A 14,153-nucleotide genomic window follows, 5' to 3' on the forward strand; every position below is an offset into this window, starting at 1 on the left:
TGACCGCGTTCCGAATTCTTGCAGAGGACCATCAGATCAACAAAAATGGCCTAACTGCTGCCAGACTAAAGGTCGATCAGGCCAACTCAATGGTCTGATGGACAGTGATCCGTATATCAAATTAGATGAATTGTGTAATCGCACGACTCAGCTCTGTGGCCCACAGGTCAATGGGATGCTCTGCTTGTAGATGATTTGGCCTCAAAACCAGGCCAATCCATTCAACTAGGGTTCATGTGTGGATTTAAAACGATCTGTTGGTAAGCATCCAATGGTTTCCTACACGCTCAATGAAGGAAAAGAAACATGTCCTTATATACTATCCTTGTAGAACTAATCAAAGCATTTTCTATGATTAAATGATTAGTGGAAATTAAAATGCTTGTCTGTTAGTCTTACATTGAGTTGCTAACAATCTCACCACAAGATGTTGAACACAAAACAAGGATTTCTAAACTTGGGGATGAGAAAACTCTTCAAATCCTACGAAGAAGGATCTGAAGACCCAAAGAACTATCTCTAGTACAGCTTAACGCAATTTGGCTGGTGACCCCAACAGAGCCAACTGGTGTCAAAGCCTGGTGTGTCCCACCATGATGTATGTGTATTATCCACGCTGTCCATCCATTTTGTAAGGTCAATTTAGGGCATGAACTAAAAAATGTGGCAGATCCAAATCTCAGGTGGACCACACCACAGGAAAACAATGTTGATTGAATGTCCACCATTAAAATCTTCTTAGCACCCACTATAATGTTTATTTGACATCTAACCTGTTGATAATGTCATAGAGACCAGGATAAAGGTAAAACAGAAATTATCTGCTTGACCCAAACCTTCTATGGCCCCTAAAATGTTTTCAGCAGTAAGTGTTCAATCCCCACTGTTTCCTATTGTGTGGTCCAAGTTAGATTTGGATCTACTGTATTTTTAAGCTTAAGCTCTAAAATGAGCTAGAAAATGGATGGACGGCATAGATAAAACACATACATCATGGTGGGACCAATAGAGCCTTGACCCAGCTAGCTGGCTGGTGTTGGCTGGCGTTGGGGTCACTAGCCATACCACATCCCACGCGGCCAGGCGCCCAACACACCGCCCATTCTAATATTCAGTTATTCACATGGTGGGGTCCACATATTCTGCTTTCATTTGAAATGGTGTCTAGCCTGCAATGAGAATCATAAGGGGGCGTTTGGCCCAGGGTATTAGATGGGATTAGGTGTAATAGAATTGCATTCGGTCCGTGCAATTACATCCAGAATTTGGAGAGGATGGGAAAGGTCGGAATTAAGTTGGATGGAACTCCATTTAGTCCCATGGAATTGTATTTGGTCCCATGTAGGATTTATGTTGATTTTAAAATCTACTACGCATGTGGGCCCCACATTGATGCATGCATTTATCCATGCCATCCATCCATATACACTGTTTACACATGACATTCTAGTTATATATATGTGTACAAGTGAATGACATCCGTTATGAATTTGGTCATTGACTACAATTCAATGGTCCACCAAACATGATTTTGTTTAATATGGTGTTTTTCCATTGCAAAAATTTTATTCCAAACATGGGATTGAATGGTTACAATACCATAGTATTTCCAGACATGCAATGATGTCAATCCCATCTAATACAATTCAACACCATTCAATTCCATGGACCACACATGCCCTAAAAGATTTTGGGCCCTAGGTAGGCTGTATCACAAACTTATCCGGACATGAAACGATATAAAACTCAACTGCAGTAGAAAGTAATAAATGAAGAAAGAAGATGAAGAATACGGTGGAAAAAGAAAAGAAAGAAAGAAAGAAAAGATAATTCTTTTGTAGTGTTTGCAAGTTAGGCCCATTAGTTGGTGATCCAGACCATTGATATGATGCACCCCCACATTCCCCACCATGAATGGGGTATTTCCTAGCACGCTCCTTGATTAAACAATTCTTTTAAAGTGTTCTTCAAGTGACCTGATGATTATCATGTCTTGTGGCCCATGGAGCCAGGTGTACGGTAGACTCTGTCCATTAACATGTTGTGGTCCACATGTTATGCATTTTAGATGAAATCAGATCTAACCTATGTGCAGATTTTGTGGATGTCCTAGTTGGTAATAATACCCACATTGAATATGGCCTGATTTGAGGTCCATGCGTCCAAAAAAAAGTATCCATGGACCCTGTATGGTCCATGATCCCATACAATTCTAGCCTGTTTAACCTTGCAATTTGTGATCCTCTCAGCATGATATTCATAAAAGACTATATACCTTAGACAACTGCATAAGAAACTTATTGGAACATTTTCTTTTGACTAGTACTAGAATTTTATTAGAAAAACACCACACACAGACACGCACACATATATAAACAATAGAGTGTGGATCTTCTGCCTCCCGGAGGCAGGAACTCCCTGCCTCCAGCGTTTTCATTGGTCAACGTCACTATAAGTGCCACGTCAACAGATTTTTTAAATATATGGTGGGCATGACTCTCTCCAATATTTTTTGTGGTGGGGTTCACTCGAGTTTTGGATTTGATTCATTCTTTGGCTCATGCCCTAAAATGATCTCTCCAAATGGATGGACGGTGTGGATACAAAACATACATCATAGTGGGACCTATATAAATAGGTGACATCACTTTAATAGCGAGTCTCACTGTTCAATGTGGCACTGAAACCCACCCCCCAAGCCTGCTAGTGGTGATGGTCAGTGCTCTATGGGCCCTACCATGATGTATGTGTTTCATCTATTCCATTAATCTATTTTTACATATAATTTTAGGGGCTGATCCCAAAAATGAGAGAGATATAAATCTCATATGGACCACACCACAGGAAAACAATGGTGATTGGATATCCATCATTAAAGTCCTCCTAAGGCCCACCGTACTGTTTATTTGACAACCAATCTATTGGTTTGGTCATAAAGACCCAGATGAAGGGAAAAAACAAAGATTAGCTTAATCCAAAACTTTTATGGCCGTCAAAAAGTTTTTAATGGTCAACGTTCATTCAACACTATTTCATATAATGTGGTCCACTTGAGATTGGGTTATACCTCATTTTTGGTCTCAGACCATAAAATGATCTAGAAAAATAAATGGACGGTATGGATGAAGCACATAGTCATGGTGGGCCCACATAGCACCGAGTGGCAGGGGAGTAGCCAGTCCATTTCCAATGGAAACCGTGGACGTGGATTCACTGGGGAAAGCCTTTTGCATGAAGTTCCAGTGCTGGGATGTATGGTGGGGTCCACCATGATGTTTATAAGAATTCCAATCCATTCATCCATTTTTAGAGCTCATTTTAAGACATGTAACCAAAAATTAGGATGATCAAAAACTCAACTAGGCCATACAAGATGAAACAGTGGAGAAAGAAATTCCTACAGTTGAAACCTTCCTAGGTGTCTTGATGTTTATATGCCATCCAAACTGTTTATAAGGTCATTTTTACTAGGATGAAGTGAAAACACCAAAATATTAGATCGATGCAAAACTTTTGTGGCCATATAAATATTTCAACGGTGGACACTAAATCCCCACTATTTCCTCTTGTGTGGCCCATTTGAGTTTTGTATACACCTTAGTTTTGGTATTATGTTCTAAAATGATATCTAAAAATGGATGAATGAGTCGGATTTATCACAAACGTCACAGTGGGCCCATCCGGAATCCTTGCGCAAGATCTTTCCGCTAGAGCTGGGCATCGGTTTGGATCGGACCGGATTGGGTATAACTCGACTTGATCTGAAGTCTCATTGTCCTAACCCGAACTCGATCCAATTCGGAACCGAGTACGGGTTACCTGCCTCGGACTGATCCGATACTTGGTTGGCTTGACTCGAACTGAGTCCGACTCGGTCAGGGAAACCGAGTTGGATCGGATTTTGTAGAACTCGGATCATATAAATTTAATCTGATTGTTTTATGTGGTGTGGTCTATTTCAGCCTTTATTATACCTCCTTTTTGTGCTCAAAGCTTAAAATGATATGTCAAAATGGATAAACGGCTTAGATAAAACATATACATCAAGGGGGCCCCCACATGGATTTGAAGGAACTACCCATCTACGTATCCTTACTTTCATGGGATATATATTAGATATTTTAGACATGCACTGCACGAAAGTGCAGTGACGTTTCCTAATGTTTCATGCAAGTGTTGTACTTGCTGTGTTGATGTTAGCATGTTCTGTGGGTTTGATCATAGGGTATGTGTTATATCCAAACCGTCCATCCATTTGGCAAGCTTGTATTAAGGCTTGAGGCGAAAAATAAGACAGATCTAACTATCAAGTGGACCCCATGAGATGTTTAATGGTGAAAATCATTCACTACTGCTATTTGTAATGTGGTCCAGATGATCTTTGGATATTATTCATTTTTTGGATAATATTTTACAATGATATCTAAAAATATATGAACGGTGTAGATATAATAAATACATCACTGTAGGGCCCATATAACTTTGATCTCCTTTGAATCGTTCATACAACTCGGAGCTCGAGGAGGGTCGTTGCACGCCACGTACCTAGCTAGCTACCATAGCTACGGAAGTCGATTGTGTACTATTGTAACTCAGTACAAGTGTACGGAGTAAACTCTGTGGGGTCCACTGTGATTTGCATATTTTATCTACTATGTCCATCCATTTTAAAAGATAATTTTATGGTTTCATCCCAAAAATGAGATATATCCAAATCTCAAGACCTCACCATGGGAAATAGTGCGAATTGAAATTCTACCGTTGAAAATTTCTTAGGGCCTATGGAAGTTTTGGATCAAGCTGATATTTGTTTTTTTACCTTCATCCATGTCTGCGTAATCTTATGAACAAGTTGGATGACAAATAAAAATCACTATGGGCCCTAGAAGGTTTCAATAGTGAAAGTTATTACTCGCATTGTTTCTTATAGTGTGGTCCATTTGAGCATTAGGAATACTTCTATTTTAAATTCAACCACTAAAATGATCTTGAAAAATGAATGGACGGCGTGGATAATCCAATACAATCATGGTAGGCCCAACAAAGTTTACTCTGTATGATAAAAGCCTACCGAGTAGCTCAATACACAATCCTATTTCCCTCGTTTCCTAAGCAACAACAGTAGGCAATAGGCTCTAGGCTATTGCGTTGTACTGACGCTGACGGATTGACTACTGCCTAGTCCTGTGTTTAGTGATCTGTGGGCCTCACTATGATGTATGTGTTTCATTGATGTCGTTCATTCATTTTTACGGATCATTTCAATGCTTGATACAAAATATTAGAGGGATAAAAATCTCAGGTGGACCACACCACAAGAAAACAATAATGATTGGATATCCTCCATTAAAATCCTCCTAAGGCTCTGGATCGGGTCTATTTGGATCGGATTGGTCCAGGTTGACCAGGATCCGATCCTGATCTGAAAATCTTTCGGATTCGAAATGCCTAACTTGATCTGCCTGATCTAGGCCATCGGTTCGGTTAGGATCGGGTCGGATCCACCGGTTCGAACCTGTTTTGCCCAGCTCTGCTTACCGCAAAAGGCTTTGGTAGGAAATTCGTGTCCCTGTTAGACACGTGAAACCGGATTGCGTACTGAGTCTTGTCGTACTGAGTAAACTCTGTTGGGCCCACTGTGAATTCATGTGGTTTATCCACGCCGTCCATCCATTTTTTCATATCATTTTAGGAGTTGACCCCAAAAATGAAGTATATCAAACGCTCAAGTAGACCATACCAAACGAGACAGTGGAAGTATTGATTTTCACCATTGAAATGTTTCTAAGCCCCCACTGATGTTTATTTTTCATCCAAACTGTTCATAAGATCACAAAGATATGGATGAATGGAAAAAACAAATATCATCTTGATATAAAACTTCCGTGGGCCCCCAACAACTTTTCAATGGTAGAATTCAATTCACACGGTTTCAAGTGGTATGGTCCAATTGATCTTTGGATATGATTAATTTTTGTTGTAAAACCCTAAAATTAGATGATAAAAGAGATGGGCGGAGTTGATATAGTGCACGGTGGGCTCCACATACTTTACTGAGTACGCTTGCCATACTGATTTACTCGGCACGCAAATTGCTTCCGTTTAACGTCTCCATTACCACTTTTTTAAATCTATTTAAAAAATTCTAATGACGTGGCACTTATAGTAACGTTGACCAATGAAAATGCTGGTAGGGAATTCCTGCCTCCGGGAGGCAGAGGACCCGCACTCATTAAAAAAATCGAATGACGTGGCACTTATAATGACGTTGACCAATGAAAACGCGGGAGGCAGGGAGGCACCTGCCTTCCAGAGGCAGAGGATCCGCACTCATGCTTAAATTCTAACTTGTCTTAAATTAAGCGATGGATGGCACGTGTAATTTACGTACATATCATTGTGGGTCTCACAGAGTTTACGAGGCATGCAATGGACATCCTTCCACATACAATGCATTGTTTACATCTTCTAGCATAAAAAAGTGGCCATTTGAAAACCCCTGAAATATTATTTGGTGCTTTGTTAGAATGGAACCATTGCTGTATTATCTAACTTAACCGTCCATTTGTTGGCCACTTATTAAAGGGCTAAGATTTGTTTTCGTCAAGGAGATGTATGGTGTGTGGGCGATCCATAGTGCCACATATACCATCAATGGTTTGGATCCCTACTACGTCACTTCTTATTCTTCCTAAACGGTTCAATATATACACAGACTATAATAGGTAAGTCTATACGCATGCATCTGGGGTCTGTATGACCCGTGTCAGTATTAAATCGGCTAGACCATTGGGATGTTGTCGAGGGGCCGCTAATTGTAGTACTCACTTCTCAATTTTTCTATCTTCTTTTGTATCTCCACATTGAAAAGCTAGGGAGATGTTTACTTGAGCATAGAAAAGCAGGACCGATCTTAATTTCTACCTCAGTATGTATCTTGAAATACATTACTTTTGTTGTTGCATATTGTTGAATGAAGATGCTTTCTTAATCATTGATTTGTTTTTTAAATGCGCTTGTGATTACATTTTAATGTGCCCTAAATTGCTAAGTAGACATTTTGGCTAAAAAGATTGTTTTCCCTTCCATAAAGCATTTGGGTGGTAGGGATCTTCTAACAAAATTACACTAACTTTGAAATTTTGGCACCCAAATCAATACTTGGAACAATTCAGGTCTGGCCTGAAGCACTTTGCTAGATCCAAACACAACAAAAATGTTTCGAGGAAATGCATTTCTTGTTCAATTGATATAAAAATGTGCTACATTACCTTCTTGATACAATTATTTGTGTATCATATTTCCTTACTCTTAAATTGTGCATTTCATTCTTTCCCTTGTTCTCTAGGTTTAAATGGTGGTGTAGCGCCAGGATAAGGCACAGTGTCCAGTGCCACTGGTGCTGCCTTTAGTAGAACCAGCACATCGTAATGCTGCGCCATAAAGAGCTGGATATCCAACACACCTTGTGAAGTTTTTGCCATGTTGCCCAACTATGGTGAGACCTTCGAGATGAATGGTCTGGAACATCATGAGGCAGTATGCAGAAGTGGCGAGCTTCTATACAGCAGGAGAATATAAAAGAAACTCCAATTCTACCATACAATGGAAGGAAAGTACATCTCTTCAAAGATCTGTCAAAACCAAGAGTGCAAAAATCTCTCAAAAAATCTACTTCAATTCTAAGCTGCCATGTGTCACATGACCATCAAATGTAGAGTCCACATGATCAGTGTCCAGGTGTGGATCATCCTTGCTAGCTCTATCTCATTCGATGACTCTGAATTATTTGGAGCCATCTCCCTCCTGCTCTCATAGAAATCTTTCAACATGCGCTTCAAAATATCCTTTATTTCGAAGGATTGAGACACATGAACCCATGCAAAACACTGAAAACACCTCTCTGCAACTTTGTAAACTTTCTTTGCGAGAGTGGTCTTGCCCAGACCGCCCATCCCAACTATCGAAATTACTTTACGCTGATGCGGCACCTCTTCTTTTAGCAGCCATTCTTCTAATTGTTTGACATCTTCCTCAAGCCCTATGATATCCAATTCTTCGACCCAAGGAGGAGCAATTCCTTCATCTCCATGCCGCCATCAGCAACATTTGAACTCGTCCCGTCATGAGGTGGAGTATGAACTCATATCGAGCTCTCCTTTCATGGATATCTTTCACTTCCTTTCTAATCCTTTGCATCCGAGTACTGAATAGATGCTGAGCTATCATGTGCTTGACAAAGCAAGCATGAAAAACTAGACAGCCCATGTATCGGTCCCTGAGACAGATGCACCTCTGTTTCGATCATGTGCTCGTCCACAGCATCTTCAGTGTCGAAGACTAACCGCCGGACTTGCATAATCCAAGCCTCTGCACCAGCATCCCTCTCTCTTCGATGGTCAGCATCTTTCAGGAAGGATTTCATGGATTGAAGCTCGGCTTTGATCCATGCTACGTTGTCTTCAACTCCAGAGAGGAGCTGCGCTTCTTGTGAGAGTTGCTTCCCCAATTTTCCAAGAAAGAAGGAAACAACAGCCTCAGCCATGCCTGCAAAAATTCACTTGTTTTCTTCTTCTTCTTCTTCTTCTTCTTCTATCTATGAAGAGAGAGATATTGGGGAGAGAGAGAGAGAGAGAGAGAGAGAGAGAGAGAGAGAGAGTTATAATGCTCTTAATGCCCACCAGAGTCCAGCAATTTATAATTTCATATGCTTTGGGACCTCCAAAGAATCCTATGCTTTCGATGCTACAGTAAAGCACCAACAAGTCCTCGAAAGTAACTTGGATCGTCTAATAAGATGTCAGTAGATGAGGTCTTGGTCTTTGCTTTAAACCCTTGAAGGTGCGAATATGTTCTCCAATGGGTTTGTCATCTTCTTTGCGAAGATATGTTACCTGTTGTCTAAGTGTGAATTCACGTTCTTGTGAATCTTCCGCATATGCATTCTTGAGTGCATACCAGACAGTATGGGTTGTGTCTAAGCCAACAACAAGGCCGGGAGTTTATTCAGAGAGTGTTCTAATTATCCACCCATGAAAAAGACGATGTATGCTTCGGTTAATCTTAGTGCAGAACTTTTTGTATCTGTGATGTTATTTGAATCTGGTATGATGTATTTGGTGGGGGTAGGATCTTTAATAGTAAGGTGGCTGACCAGTTCTTGGCTTTCTGCAAGAGCCAAGACTTGTTCACGCCACAAGGGATAATTTGTAGGACTGAGTTTGAGGGTAATAAATTACCAACATTGAGAGATTATAACATCAATCAATCATTTATTCTTTAATAACTGTAAAACAGAAAACTGAGGATGTCATAAGCGTTGATGCCAAACGTTAGTTGAGCCGGATTTGAATCGATGAGAAAAATAGAGCTTTGGCGAAGTGGGAAGAACATAGAGATCACCTTTGCGCCTCCCTGTGATCACCAGTTGTCCGGTTTGTCGATCCTTAACATAAAAGTCAATATTAGAGAATTCACAATTAACAGGAAACTGAGTTGTTATGATACCTGTGGAAAGAAATGGAGTTTATGAATTCTCCTCCTCCATCAGAGTGAAAAATCTTGATTTGTTTGTTGAATTGTTTGGTAACATACTGTTCAAAGACTAAATAAGCATTTACAAAATTAGATTTATGTTGTAAGGAAATGATCCAGTGCAGTTGGCACCCCTTGAGCACAACTCACTCCAACTCGAGTCTGAGATGCATGAGCAACCCACATATTCTTCACAGCCTGAGTCTGAGCCCTTTCAAACAATCTCAAAGCCCCTAATTGAAATAATTCAACCTCCACAAGCACAAGCACAAGCACCCCTCTCACATTCCATGGTTACTCGCTCACATAGAGGAATTGTTAAACCTAATCCAAAATATGCCTTGACTTCCTCCACATCCTCAGCCAATATCCCTCGTGAACCTCATAATATTCGATTTACCTTAGCTCACCCTGGCTGGAAGGCTGCAATGGATGAGGAACTTGAGGCTCTTCATAAAAATCAGACTTGGCAACTTGTTCCTCACACTTCTGACATGCATGTTATTGGCTCTAAATGGGTGCTCAAGTCAAAACTCAAACCAGATGACTCACTAGATCGTCTCAAAGCTCGAGTTGTAGTAAGGGGTTATCATTAAGTTGATGAGTTAGACTACACCGAGACCTTTTCTTGCAGCTTGAGTTGCGATAGTCTTGCAGCTATCGGGGATGCTGGGTCTGAGTTGTGCTAATAGCTGCTACTTCAATAATAGATGTTATTTTCGTCCTTCATGCTTGGACCATCTCTACTCTACGTGTTTCCACCAATGTGTTGATTTAGATTTTTAACCATTCATTGGTAATACTCGTCATAAATGAGCCACTACTATAGCCAGTTATATGATCTTCTTCTTGTTCTTTTTCTCTCTGTTTTTTTTTTTTTTTTTACAGGATGGTGGGAGTACACCACCTGTAACTTCATTGAATTAAAAAACTCAATGAACAATCATTCAGGTGGGTGCCATGAAAAGAACAGGGCCTCACCTGTCATATAATCCACACATAAAAAGTCACAAAAAGAAGAGACCGAGCCTAGGGTGGTGATGGAAAGAATATGCTCCCTCACCATTTCCTAACCAGTCATAACTGTTAGATGACCACAACCATCAAATAAAATGATGATTTCCATGTTAACTGGAAACTATTAGTGGGCCTTGGTCCATTTTGTTTCTGTCTTCAGGTCACCAATTGAACGATTAGGAGTTTTCGATTTGTTCGATTGTCTAGTTGAGATCATGTTATTGCATGGTTTTCATGCATACTGCAGTTTGGAAGATCCATGCCTGTATGATATTTTCCCTTTTCTTGGTTATTGTGATCTGTTGTTGCATTGTCTTTCTCAACTGTTTAGACCAATGAACCATGAGTCGTACTTGCTCCACGATCTGAGCATTGCATAATACTATATTTTAGTTGGTAAGCTGGCCTACATACCAAGACCTCACTTGATTTTATTTATTTATTTTATTTATTTTTTTTACACACGCAGACACACCCCCACACACTCATGCCGTAGTGGGATTTCACCACCTATGGATACTTGAACCCTTGACCAGGTGTTCAAACTCTTGAGAATCTACCACCCGAGCAAGAGTAAGGATCCAGACCTCACTTGATTTTATTATAAAACAACTTAGGGATTAACACAAAGAAGAAGGAAGAAACACAAAAGAAAAAGACATGTTTTGGCTTATGTTTCAAATTAGCTAGGTATACATGAATTTGTTGTATACGCACACCGTCCACCTATTTTTCCAGCTCATTTTAGGGCATGGGCCCAAAAATGAAGCAGATCCAAATCACAGGTGGACCACACCATAGGTAACAGTGGTGACGGATCACCACTGCTGCATTTTTGGGCCCATGCCCTAAAATGATGTTGCAAAACAGATGAATGGCATGGATATACAACACATACATCAAGGTGGGCCCCACTTCAAGGCCTCACTGAAGTTTGTGTTTCCCCAGCATCACCAATCGGTGCTCGGTTGAGTCTGGCCAGCTGGAATTGAAAATTAGCCGGGCTGGCCGTCCTCTTGCTGTTGCCTTGTAAAATGAATGTTGGGCGATCCATGGGCTTTTGGTATGTAAAAAGAGAAAAGCTGTTTGATTATCCTGAGGTAATCTTCTCATCGTAGATGTTTAATCAAAAAAAAAAAAAAAAAAACATGAGTTATTTATTCTATTTGAAGGTTTAAGGCTTGCACAACATCATAGGTTAAACAATCACTGGTGAGATTAAGCTATTTGACTGCACCATTTGTGGGTGGTAAATCACACTGATCTAGCATGTCTTGTTGAATGGGGTCCACGTGGCTTCATTTCGGGTTATCAAGACCATCCATCCTGTTGGTAGTAATGTCGATCACCCATAGCAATAGTTGGGCATCAAGTCGAGTTGGACTGAGTTAGGGTTGACACGAGTCGATCCGGTTTTGAAGTAGACCTTACCCGAACTCGACCCGACTTGGTACCGAGTCCAACATGCCTAACCCAATCCAAGTCTGGGTCTGGCCTGGACTAATCCGGCCTTAGTCCGACCCGGTCACAAGTACCGAGTCGGGTCGGGTGCAGTGGGTATCCACGGGCTGAAATCACAACTCAAAACTTAGGTGCAATTGCCAGAATTGCAGCCTCTCCATAAAACGTTAAATCTGAGTTTATACACACACAAGTCGAGTTTTGGATCAAGTTTAACCTGAACTCGACTGGGTTTGAGTTCGGAATGGACAAAGGCTACTCAGTTCGGATCGACTCGAATGAGTCGGAAGACTCCAGTCGTCCCGTGCCCAGCTCTAAACATAGCACAGAGTTCAGATAAATTGTGAGCTGGGCTTATAATGCAGGCTGCATCAGTGCTGAAATTTGATTGAAGATATCACGGTTCAAATAGGCTGTCCGCCATCATCATTATCTCCATTCATTAACTTCATCACAGGCCTTAACCAGCCTTCCTACCCTTAAGCCTTTCCATCATCCTCTTTTCAAGCCCCCTTCAATCATAATCAAAGTTCCCTTCTTACAGGCCATCTCTGGTATCCACACCACATGGTTGAACCATTTCGGTTAGCTTTCCATCATAATTAACCGAGTCCCACTCATATGCTGCTTTTGTTCTTCATTCTTACAGATTTCGCACGCATCCATCTCGATGTCCTTGTCTCGACAATGCTCATCTCAGGATATGGTGCGTCATAATATGCCCTACATTCCTGGTTAAGCAACTGTCTGTTATTTATTTATTTATTCTTTTCTTTTTTTAAAAGGTGGGGTCAAGCCCCTAAAATTGAAAATAAGAGCCTGTACAATTCACAGATTCAGATGGGCACCACAAAAAGGTCGGGCCTCATCTATCATATAAAGAAACTAGCAACAGGGAAAACAAACAGAGGAAAAGTGAAAAATCCAGGGTCCGGACCCTGGACCGCCACAGAACAGCGAGACCACAGAGACGAGACATCGCACAGGGGAAGAGGCTGACCAAGAAACAAAAGAGGGTCTGAAATAAAGAGGTCACAATCAATTGGGGTGCTGCACGGGGAGAAGCCCCTGGCAGACACTCCAGCAAAGCTAACCAATTCCCATTTTCCGTTTCCTTCTCCTCAGCCGCCCCACGTTCTCTCTGTCTAGTAGAAGAGCTCCCCTGATGAGGGGAGGAAGCGTGGAAGAAGATGAGAAGGTCATGTCCGCTGCTCCACCACTAGAAGAAATCTTCACATCATTCAAAATATACTCATCAATCTCTCCGTCCTTTCAAAACAATACTTGCAGAAACAGAATGAATTGTATTTGGGAATCTCCAGGCGTCATATTTTATCTAAAACCCCTTTCTCTTTAACCATTCGTACTAATGCTGACCACATTCCAAATTCTTGCAAAGGACCATCAGATCAACAAAAAGGGCCCAACTGCTGCCAGACTAAGGGTCAGGCCAACTCACTGGTCTGATGGAGAGTGATCCGCATATCCAATTAGATGAATTGGGTAATGGCACGGGTTCATGTGTGCATTAATTTAAAACAATCTGTTGGTAAGCATCCAATGGTTTCCTACGCACTCAATGAAGGAAAAGAAACATGTCCTTATATACTAACCTTATAGAACTAATCAAAGCATTTTCTATGATTAAATGATTAGTGGAAATTAAAACATGGATTTCTAAACTTGGGGATGAGAAAACCCTTCAAATCCTTCCATGAAGGATCTGAAGACCCAAAGAACCATCTCTCGTACAGCTGAACGCAATTTGGCTGGTGACCCCGACACAGCCAACTGGTGTCAAAGCTCTGTTTGTCCCACCATGATGTATGTGTTTTATCCACGCCGTCCATCCATTTTTCCAGCTAAATTTAGGGCATGAAACCAAAAAAAGTGGCAGATCCAAATCTCAGGTGGACCACACCATAGGAAAACGGTGTTGATTGAAGGCCCACCATTAAAAACCTCCTAGCACCCACCATAATGTTTATTTGGCATCCAACCTGTTGATAATGTCACATAGACCAGGATAAAGGGAAAACAGAAATTATCAGCTTGATCCAAAACTTCTGTGGCCCCTAAAATGTTTTCAACAGTAAGTGCTCAATCCCCACTGTTTCCTATGGTGTGGTCCATCTTAGATT

At 41.0% G+C, this 14,153-nt stretch overlaps 1 protein-coding gene across 1 annotated transcript in view; it reads right to left on the minus strand.

Moving 5' to 3' along the window:
- LOC131257843 (putative disease resistance RPP13-like protein 3) overlaps positions 1–14,153 on the minus strand; it is a 192,468-nt gene that overhangs the window by 163,096 nt on the left and 15,219 nt on the right. The window lies entirely within an intron of this gene.

Source organism: Magnolia sinica, chromosome 10 (assembly GCF_029962835.1).
Source record: "Magnolia sinica isolate HGM2019 chromosome 10, MsV1, whole genome shotgun sequence".
NCBI lineage: Eukaryota > Viridiplantae > Streptophyta > Magnoliopsida > Magnoliales > Magnoliaceae > Magnolia > Magnolia sinica.